The sequence below is a fragment of the Schistocerca cancellata genome, chromosome 7 (genome assembly GCF_023864275.1).
Source record: "Schistocerca cancellata isolate TAMUIC-IGC-003103 chromosome 7, iqSchCanc2.1, whole genome shotgun sequence".
Classification (NCBI taxonomy): Eukaryota; Metazoa; Arthropoda; class Insecta; order Orthoptera; family Acrididae; genus Schistocerca; species Schistocerca cancellata.
The window spans coordinates 375766235-375778089 of record NC_064632.1 but is presented as its reverse complement, the minus strand read 5'-3'; positions in this window follow the sequence as shown (position 1 = coordinate 375778089).

Sequence of the window (11855 nt, the reverse complement as noted above, 5' to 3'; positions counted from 1 at the left end):
CATCAAGGGATCACCAATTTAGTATTAGAGAGCAGCGTGGAGGGTAAAAATCGTAGAGTTATGACCAAGAGATGAATACACTTAACAGATTCCGAGGGATGCAGTTGCAGTAGGTACTGAGAGATGAAGATTGCACAGGATAGAGTAGCATGGAGAGCTGCATCAAACCAGTCTCTGGACTGAAGACCACAACAACAGCAACATGCGTACAGAGTATTATATCTCTTAAAAAAAGTAATGTAACTATTTATTTTGAGGAAACACTCTCCTAGTAAATTTGTTTGTACTTTGATTTATCGTGATCTGTTACTGATTTTTAGTGGAGTTAGTTTTCACTTTTAGCTTTCAAGAAAATACAAAAGAGATACAATAAGCAAAATAATGAATTTCGTAGGTTGCCAATTACGTTTTATATCTGGTTTTATCGAGCGCCAGGCTCCCTACAAATTACTGTAAATACAATAGCGTAGTAGTACTCAGCTCTGAAATTATTACTATCACAGAAAATAGACAAGTTTTAATAAAATTATTTCACTGGATTACTTCAATTAATCTCACTGAATATTTTTACATAATTTCTTCCGCTCCGGCTATCAGACATTGTGCTGTGAAAAAATATTTTTAAATGTACCGCGTAATGGCGGCTAATTGTTAACAGTCAGAGATTACTGTTACTCGCTCCGCAGTAGCTGGAAACATGCTAAATAATTTTCATTAAATATTCTTTTCATAAGATAAATGTGGCGTAGGTTCTTGAAATAACACACGGAGATCACTTTATACTAATATATTCTTACTAGGACACAGTTTACACCATTAAATATTTGCAATTACGCTACGACAGAAACAAATGCTAGCGCAGCACAATAGCTTGCGTACCTTAATCCAGCTAACACCAGAACGAACAGAACAAAACAGACTAGACCGAAGAATGAACATTGAATTGTGTTTTATACTCTTACAGAGATGATAATACTTCTTTTAATTACTTACACATTATAATCTCATACACTAAAAATAATGTCTTTTCTGCATTTATCGATATATATTGTATATTTTTACAGTTAAATCAATGATAAATCAATGTTTGCAATTCATTTTGAGTCACATACAGTCATTTTTATTTATTTTTCACCTCGATAATGGTGAATATTGCAAAAGGGACACTACAGGAGCGATTTAAAGTTGAAATTAATCGTGAGTAAGTCAGATGCCAAGCTGAGGCATTGGAAGAATCTTTATGAAACGTACGCCATCAACAAAGGGAAGTAGCTTACAAAACACTTGTTCGAACAATACTTGAACATTACTCGTCACTATGGGATTCCTACTAGATGTGACTGATAGAGGAAATAGAGAAGATAAAAAAAAAGAAAATAAAAGCGAGTTCCGTTACGGGTTCATTTAGTACGCGTTAAAGCATCACGGAGATGTTCGGCCAACTCTAATGGCAGACCCTGCCAGAGAGGCGTTCTGCATAATGTAATGGTCCACTGTTTAAGTTCCGCCGGCGTATATTATTCCTGGGAGCGTCAACCGATATATTGCTTCGTACTATGTATATCTCGCGAAGAGACCGTAGACATAAAATTAGAGAGATTCGAGCCTACTCGGAGGTTTACCAGCAATCGTCTTTCCCGCGAATCACACGCGGGTGAAACAGGAAAAGGAAAGTGACACTCGTACTCAAAGTGCCCTCCACCACACTCCGTGCGGACGCTTGCGGAGTATATACGAGGGTTGTCCAGAAAGTAAGTTCCAGTCGGTCGCGAAATGGACACCACAATGAAAACTCGGTGAAGCTTTGCACAGATGTGTTGGGTAGTGTCTCTAGTATGACCGTCGATCGCATCAAGACGCTCTTTTCATTTGTGAGCGAGTAAAGGTGCCTAGAACAACGATGTCTCCCGCCAAGTTGGAGAGCCCACTGAGAGGTTTCGCCTTAATGAATGCAGCCCACCTAACACAACTGCCTCGCACTCCCTTCTTCATGGCAATCCTCAGCCGCACCCTGCAGGGGTAGTGATGCTCCTGCAGCCTTTTCGATGGGAAGTGTTCGATCACCCACAACACAGCCCTAAATGGCTCGTCCTGAGTATCATCTCTGTTCACATGAAACACTGGATACGAAGACAACACTTGGGCGCAGGCTACGCGCTAAGTACCAGCGTAGAGAATTATAGGAAGGCACAGGTGGCTGCCTCCTATGACGATGGTGTTGGAAATTTGGTATAACGCTCCGACAAATGTCTAAGTCGTAGCGGCGGCTACGTAGAGAAGTATCTGGAAGAATAGCTAACTCTTGCAAATAAAATGTTCCTGATTTTCACTGTGGTTTCCATTTAGCGGCCGATCGGAACTTACTTTCTGGACAACCCTCGTATGTAGATGTAGAGAGGTGCATCAAACCAGCTTCGGACTGCAGACAAGAATAACGACAGTAATAACGATGAAGAAGAAGAGGGACACTTTAAGATCTAACGCTACAAAATACGACCTCTGAAAGAGAAGTGGAGGGTGTCGTCAGGACGTGCCCCTGTGTGTAACAAAGAAAGCGCCAAGTGCGGGCCACACAGCGCCTTTGTATGGTGCGTTCCGGAATGTCGGGAATGGCCGGCATTCGCTCGCTGCGCGCAGCCTTTGAACACGCCTGGTGCCTGAAGAGCATTCCAGCCTCTCCCTTCTTTCTGCTGGCGGCCGGACGCGCCCGCACACGTCTTTCCGCAGTTTTAGGGCAGGCGCACATTGGGAGGGCACGACCAGTGAGCTCACTACTTAACTCGAGGGATCGCTCATAGGCGTCTTTGCGTAGACAACCTTGTGGGACCTAGGTGGAGCGGCCAATAACACAGGGGCACTCGTAGTTCTTTGTAGTTTATCTGCTTGCGAGTATACATGATCCTGCGTATTATTTAAAATAATGGTTAACCGGTAGTTAGTTGCTTAGTTATATGAGAATTTTCGACGAATCTCACTGATCCAATTTACTCGGGTTTCAAATGGCAGTGGTGGCGAGGACCGGGAACAGATTATCGACGTGTTTAAAAGCGCCGATGGATAAACCAGGTACTATCAACAGGAAAATAATTTAAAGATGCAATAAGTAAAACAGATAATATAACCACCCAAAAAATTATTTAAAAGCTCCAATACATAAATCAGACTCTAAATATCGAAATGTTTTTAAAAAGCGCAAATAAGTAGAACAGATCATATAAATACCCAAAAATGTTCCTTTAAAAGTATCTTAAACTTAGTAATTGACAGAATTACAATTACAAGAGTGAAATAACAACCTACATTTTTTTTACAATTCTAAACAGCCGGCAAATAACTGACGAAGGCGTCAACTTCGCTCAGAAGCTAGTATAAGCGTGATGCTGTATTTACATGTGGCACAGGTCCCAGCAAGCCGTCCCCCGACGTATAAGCAGCTAAAATAAATCAGTTTTACAGCTCTAAAGCAGTAAAAACAATGTTACGCCACATTCCATAATATCTTAAAGCAAGTATTGCCGCGTCTTGGTTTATCTGTAGTTGTCCCTTCGAGTTTCCACATCGCAGTCTCATCACCAACAGTCAAACTGGGCAGCTTCAGAATGGCTGGTATGTCCCTGATGGATTTTGTTACTCAGGTGACACCCCTTAATTATCACGTACGAAATCACTGAGCTCGCCTGATCGGTCCATGCTTGCTGTTACTACTTCTCTACTGACACCATTTTTTAAAATTTTTAAAAATCTTTTCGTTCCCTCCGCTGAGAGGGTGAGGAGGCTGCTTGAGAGCATCTTCGTCGTCTATTCAGCCTTAGGGTTTTGCCGTATTTGTTTGGCTGTAGTTTATTTAATAAAATTCCAATATATACATACATACCCTTTCTTCCAGGTGTGCTAGTTCTGCAAGGTTCGCAGGAGAGCTTCTGCGAAGTTTGGAAGTTAGGAGACGAGGTACTGGCAGAAGTAAAGCTGTGAGGACGGGGCGTGAGTCGTGCTTGGGTAGCTCAGTTGGCGCCGGCACGGTAGCTCAGTGGGTTAGCTAACGTCTGTAATAAAAAAAACTGAGTGAACGGATCAGCGAACAACCTGAAGGGGTGTTAAGAGACGTCCGCCCCGAACATATACAACGAACCAAATAGAACAAAATGAGATCAACAAATAATTTTAAAAAAAGTTGGTAGAGCACTTGCCCGTGAAAAGCAAAGGTCCCGAGTTCCAGTCTCGGTTCGGCACACAGTTTTAATCTGCCAGGAAGTATCATATACATACATATTTTAATTATTTTATTAGAGTTAATGTCGTGTTAAATTTAAATCAAAAGTAAGTATTAACTTTGTCTGTGGTTCTTATGCTTATAATTGTAAATGTTTCTTACAGATTTCACTGCTGTGTGCAGTGACTGGTTAGTACACAGTTTTTGTTGTTGTCTGTTCCTTGTTCTACTGCTGTTTTGTTCTTTTCGTGGGTCTTGTTACCTTTCAACCAAGTGTGCTGGTGTTTCTTCATATTCTGTGAGCAGAAGCATGGTGAATGACAGGTCAGGGAAGAGCTTCGTCGTATTCTGTGCTGCTGTTCTGTTCGGTAGTGTGTACATATATTTGAGTTTTCTTGTTTTGGTTATTTTTGTTCTTAGCATGTGTTGTATGTCAGGCCTGTTTGGAAGGATTCGTTTCCCACTTCCTGCTCTCGGATTGGCTAGCGGTGTTTGAAGCGTGATTTTTCCATCCCCTGCGTACACTTTGTTGTTTGGTGTTGTACTGTGCATTCTTAGGAAGCTGGGTAGTAATCTTCTCTCAGTTGCGTACACTTTTTTGGCCACCGTTACAGACGATCCCCATAGGCCGCGAGTACGTGCTCAAACAGCGGCGTATTAAAGATTTTATAAGTGTGCACTGCTGTTTGGATGCTGCAACCTTTGAATCTTAACCTAATTAGGTCTTTTGTTTTTCTTATTTTGTTCAGGGTTTCTTATTGGTGGGCAACACAATACTCACTGCCTCCTTATACACTACTGGCCAATAAAATTGTTACACCACGAAGATGACGTCCTACAGACGCGAAATTTAACCGACAGGAAGAAGATACTGTGATATGCAAATGATTAGCTTTTCAGAGTATTCACACAAGGTTGGCGCCGGTGGCGACACCTACAACGTGCTGACATGAGGCAAGTTTCCAACCGATTTCCCATACACAAACAGCAGTTGACCGGCGTTGCCTGGTGAAACGTTGTTGTGATGCCTCGTGTAAGGAGGAGAAATGCGTACCATCACCTTTCCAACTCTGATAAAGGTCCGATTGTAGCCTATCGCGATTGCGGTTTATCGTATCGCGACATTGCGTTGGTCGAGATTCAAAGACTGTTAGCAGAATATGTAATCGGTGGTTTCAGGAGGGTAATACGGAAGCCGTGCTACATCCCAACGGCCTCGCATCACTAGCAGTCGAGATGACAGACATCTTATCGGCACGGTTGTAACGGATCGTGCAGCCACGTCTCTATCAAAATGGTTCAAATGGCTCTGAGCACTATGGGACTTAACTTTTGAGGTCATGAGTCCCCTAGAACTTAGAACTACTTAAACCTAACTAACCTAAGGACATCACACCCATCCATGCCCGAGGCAGGATGCGAACCTGCGACCGTAGCGGTCGCTCGGTTCCAGACTGTAGCGCCTAGAACCGATCGGCCACTGCGGCCGGCCAGGTCTCTATCCCTGAGTCAACAGATGGGGACGTTTGCAAGACAACAAACATCTGCACGAACAGTTCGACGACTTTTGCAGCAGCATGGACTATCAGCTCGGAGGCCATGGCTGCGGTTACCCTTGACGCTGCATCACTGACAGGAGCGCCTGCGATGGTTTACTCGACGACGAACCTGGGTGCCCGAATGGCAAAACGTCATTTTTTCGGATGAATCCAGGTTCTGTTTACAGCATCATGATGGTCGCATCCGTGTTTGGCGACATCGCGGTGAACGCACATTGGAAGCGAGTATTCGTCATCGCCATACTGGCGTATCACCCGGCGTGATGGTATGTGGTGCCATTGGTTACACGTCTCGGTCACCTCTTGTTCGCACTGACGGCACTTTGAACAGTGGACGTTACATTTTAGATGTGTTATGACCCGTGGGTCTACCCTTCATTCGATCACTGCGAAACCGTACATTTCAGCAGGATAATGCAAGACCGCATGTTGCAGGTCCTGTACGGACCTTTCTGGATACAGAAAATGTTCGACTGCTGCCCTGGCCAGCACATTCTCCAGATCTCTCACCAACAGAAAACGTCTGGTCAATGGTGGCCGAGCAACTGGCTCGTCACAATACGCGAGTCACTACTCTTGATGAACTGTGGTATCGTGTTGAAGCTGCATGGGCAGCTGTACCTGTACACGCCATCCAAGCCCTGTTTGACGCAATGCCCAAGTGTGCCAAGGCCGTCATTACGGCCAGAGGTGGTTCTTCTGGGTCCTGATTTCTCAGGATCTATGCACCCAAATTACGTGAAATTGTAATGACATGTTAGTTGTAGTATAATGTATTTGTCCAATGAACACCGGTTTATTATCCGCATTTCTTCTTGGTGTAGCAATTTTAATGGGCAGTAGTGTATATTGGCGGGTCCACGTCTCTTGACATGAAGTGATCCATTTCGTATGACATAGATGCGTTCGGATGCTTTTGATCAGGTAGTGTATGTTAGTGGAAAACATACCGCAGTAGCTGCTATAAGGAATATGTATCCAGGTATGATTTTACGCAAACCACAAGTACGACTTTCGGAGCAGTCAGCTGACGCGATACGTAGGAGCGAAGAGCGATGCAGTATTCACGAGATACTATCTCGTTGACAGCACGTTGCACGCAAATCTCTCTTCCTTCTCCACGCCCCGCTCTCTGGCAGCCTCGCTGCTGTGATAGCATCTCCCCTCCGCCACGGGCGCCAGGCGGGCAGAACGCGGATGAGTCGGGCTGTGGTGTCCTTGGGGCCTCGCCGAGCCGTGTGTGGGTGAAGGCCAGCGCGGCGCCGTGTTTTGCTGTGTTGTGCCGGGACCCGGGCTCCAGGTGGCGCGCAGCTGGCTCCCACGTGGCGGCGCTGCAGTCAGAGGGGGCGCAGCTCGCCGCCGATTGCTTTATACAGCAGGCTGCCCCCGACCCCTCTCGCTCCAGGGCGGCGGGAACCTGTTGCACGTGGCCGCCCAGCATCCCGTTAGTAGGGCTCTGAAAGTAACGACTGCATTCTGTACTAGAGATCAGAAACGGTTGAGGGCAATGTTGAGGGCTGCATGCAATGTTGAGGGCTGCATGCATTAGAAACCGAGGCGGTGCATTTACTTCAGTTCTGTATCGGCTTCCTCTTATCCCGCTACAAATCAGCGAGTGTGACAACCCTGATAACGGCGGCGCTGCGGTCGATTGCTTCTCGTACTCTGGTTCCCTGTCAGCTTTCTCAAGGCACGTACACTTTAAAGCCGCCGGCACACGGACCGAGCATCCCAAAGTTGAGCGTTCAGCGTGCGGAGTTTCTGACGTCATAGCGTGGAATAGCACTTTCGGGAGTCTTTCCGAACGTATAGAGCAATATCTGGCATGTCAGATATTCTGAGCGTGCGTCTGAGCGTTGAACAATGAGACGGCACGACGCCACCTACGTCACACGCACGCCGTCCGAGGTCCACGAGAAAGACAGGCCGCGGCGCTTACGTCACGAAGGTAGTCCTGAACTCGCTCGCTTGCTCACGTCAGCAGACAAAATGCGTTTCTAAACCTGTTTACTCGCAGCTGGGCGTGTGAGTACTAACGAGAACTGCATCTTCGACTGGAATCTGCTATTATGAAGTCTCACTGATTAACAGTGCTACAGCAAAATTTAATTTAAGATCAATACTCGACATGAATGGTATAACGGCTTGTTTATAGCATTTAGTCTCTTCTGCTTAACAGTACCCATTACATGCTGGAAGTGGTGCCTTATGCAACTGATAATCGTTTTAGCACGATTTTATTTTATTGTACGCCAGTACAGCCGTAACAAATTATAAGAAGGCCCATGGACTTCCCATCGTTATAGGACTAATAACAGTAAGGTTTCATAATAGCGGATTCCAGTAGAAGATTGTTTTCGTTCGCACGGACCCGCCTATCTACGAGTTAAGAGGTGTAGAAACGTAGTCTGCCTGCTGATTTGAGCGAGGGAGCGCAGGACCACCTTCGTGACGTACGCGCCGCGGCCTGTCTTTCTCGTAGGCCTCGCACGCCGTCTACCTTCAGTACAGAGTTGTGAGGCACCATATTGGCATTCATTTCGAACCTATATGTATATATGCCGTTTCTGAGCACCAGCAAATTGAGAATCACTGGAAAATCCGTTGTTAACTGTGTGATTCGTTCCAATAAAATAATGAGAAACATCATATTCGTGGCAAAAGAATTATTGTAACTTGCGTATTATGGGAGTAGGCTGTTTGAAGGCAGCGACACACTGAAGATCCACCCAAAATGCATTGTTCTTGGTACAATTTATTATAATTAAATTTCAATTAGTAACATATCTACGATTAAGGTTTTCTGCAAGGGTTAAATAATATGTTTAGATACGAGGCGTATGTTGTTGGTGTCGCGTAATAAGTAGCGTTTATAGTATGCAGTGCCTTAGATGGGGCGGTGGTTCGCGTCTTGACATTTCTAATTTTTTTCCTAACATTCGCGTTTTTATTAAGTTCTGATACTTTATTATTAGTTTAATATTAGTATATACTATAATATTTGATGTTATGTAAATACAAGTTCACTTTCTTTTTTTTGAGGGGTGGCTTTGTTCGATTTGCTTAATCTACAGGACAGCTTGCGCTACTTGCATAAAGATATTTTGCTCCTTTTTGTTTTACGCTTCGTAATTCACATGTTGCAAAGATCCTGCTCCTGGGTAGGAACAGTGATCAAGTGAGACTGACCTTGGGATTTTACTAAATGTGGGAATGATGAAATAATGTTTATCTTACGCGCAGAAGTATTCAAAATTTGTACCACACTGTTTGTAATGGAACTTTTATAAGCCTGTGTCCTTGATTGGACATGGTACTTTTTCGTGGACGATGGAGGAAATGTCCGTTTTAATAGAGCTATAGTGGAAATTTTATGCGCACCCGTAGAGTAAACAGTGTGATTTACGAACTTGAAACATCCCTCAACTGCCGCTGGAGTGCGTTGCGATCGCGTATACCACATTGGGTCCCACGTACCGTGTGCACGAGTCACATCGTTCCTGAGCGTTCAGCAGCACGTTGAACTTGGCATGCTCAACGTTAACGTTCGACAGCACGGACCGTGTACCGACGGCTTAAGCAAACTAAGCATTGCCAACCGCTTCGTTGCCCGAGATTGCTTAGTACGTAAGGGCAGTAAACCGGACCCACCTCTACATATATACTCCGCTAGCCACCAAGCGGTGTGTGGCGGAGGGCACAATTCGCCGCCAAAATCATATTCCCCCTCTCTGTTACACTCGCGGATCGCGCGAGGGAAAAACGACTGTCTGAACGCCCCAGTACGAGCTCTTCTTTCCTTTATCTTTGAATGATGATCATTACGCGATTTGAAAGTTGGTGGTAATAATATATGCTCTACGTTCTTGGCGAAGATTGGATTTCGGAATTTAGTGAGCAGCCCCTTCTGTTTAGCACATCGTCTATCTGCAAGTGTGTTCCACTTCAAACTTTCTATGAGATTTGTAATGCTCTCGCGATGGCTAAATGTATCAGTCACTAATCTTGCAGCTCTTCTTTGGACCTCCTCAATCTCTTGAATCAGACCCAACTGGTAAGGGTCCCTTACACACGAACAATACTCTAACACTGGACGAACTAATGTATTGTAAGCTATTTCCTTTGTTGAAGGACTGCATCGCTTCAGGACTCTACCAATAAACCCCAATCTAGAGGTCGCCTTACCCGTTACCCGTAATCTGATCATTCCATTTGAGATCATCGAATAGTCACACCCAGACACCCGACCGATGTTATCGCTTCCAAAGACTGATAATATATTTTGTACTCATACATTAATGGGGATTTTCGCCTTGTTATACGCACTAGGTTACACTTACTAATATTGAGAGATAACTGCCAGTCATTACACCACGCATTTATTTTCAGCAAATCCTCATTGATTTATTCACAACTTTCGTGTGATACCACTTTCCTGTAGACTACAGCATCATCGGTAAACAGTCTAAGGCCGCTGTCAATACCGTCAACCAGATCGTTTATGTAAATCGTAAAAAGCAGAGGACCTATTACGCTGCCCTGGGGCACACCTGAAGTTACTATTGTTTCTGTTGAAGTTACCCCGTTCAGGACGACATACTGCACCCTGTCAGAAAACTTTCTATCCAACTGCATATGTCATTGGACAGACCGTAAGCGCGCACTTTTTGTAGCAAGCGACAGTGCGGAACTGAGTCGAACGCCTTTCGAAAGCCGAGAAATATGGCATCAAGCTGGGAGCCGGTATCTAGAGCCTGTTGTATATCATGCACAAAGAGGACCAGCTGTGTCTCGCATGACCGCTGTTTCCTAAAACCGTGCTGGTTTCTGCAGATGAACTTCTCAGAGTCTAGAAAGGTCATTATGTCTGAACACAAAATATGTTCCATGATTGTACGACAAATAGATGTCGGTGAAATTGGCCGGTAATGATGTGCATCCGATTTTCTACCCTTTTTATAGATTGCTATGACCTGGGCCATCTTCCAGTGCCGTGGAACTTTCCGCCGTTCCAATGATCTCTGAAATATGACGGATAAGAATGGAGCTATATCTATAGCATAGTCAACATAAAATCTTACGGGGATACCGTCTGGGCCAGATTCCTTTCTGGCGTCTAAGGATCTTAACTGTTTTACAATCCCAGATACACTAAACACTATGTCAGCCATCCTTGCGTTTGTTCGATAATTGAAAGGGGATTGGTGCTGCAGTCCTCTACCGTAAAAGAGTTTATGAAAGCTAGGTTTAGAATTTCGGCCTTCTGTTTATCATCATCAGTTACATTACCCGTACTGTCAGCAAGAGAAGGTATTGAATTATTTGTAGCGTCCATAGATTTTACGTACGACCAAAATTTTTTGGGGTTATTTTTAGAATCTGCAGATAAAATATTGCTTTCAAATTCGTTAAAAGAGTCATTGTTCTTCTGACAGCTGCTTTCATTTCGCATAATTTCTGTTTGTCAGCGGGGCAGTGACTACGTTTAAAACGACTGTGCTAAATTCTCTGCTTTCTCAGCAACGTCCTAATATGTTTGTTGTACCAAGGTGGATCCTTTCCCTCCTAAGCAAACGAAAGATTACCAACCGCTTCGTTGCCCGAGATTTGCTTAGTACGTAAGGGCAATAAATCGGAACCAACGTAGCCGTTACCCTCGTTTGCGGTTGGGTCTACTGGCGGTTACATCAAAGCGTTGGCGGTTCGTCGGGGCTGCGACTGGTCTCGTAGTCTGGACATCGGATCGAATGTTCGTCGGTTCAGAAGATATTTGCTGTTTCCCTAGAAAGGATGTCTATTTAAGTTTTTCAGGTCAGCCTTAAGTCGTTCAAATGGCTCTGAGCACTATGGGACTTTATTTAACGTCTGAGGTCATCAGTCCCCTAGACTTAGGACTACTTAAACCTAACTAACCTAAGGACATCACACACATCCATGCCCGAGGCAGGATTCGATCCTGCGACCGTAGCAGCAGCGCGGTTCCGGACTGACGCACCTAGAACCGCTCGGCCACAACGGCCGGCCCTTAAGCCGTACTTCGTGTGTTTCATCTGCTGGTTTCGCACCTTAATGTAACAATGACTTCA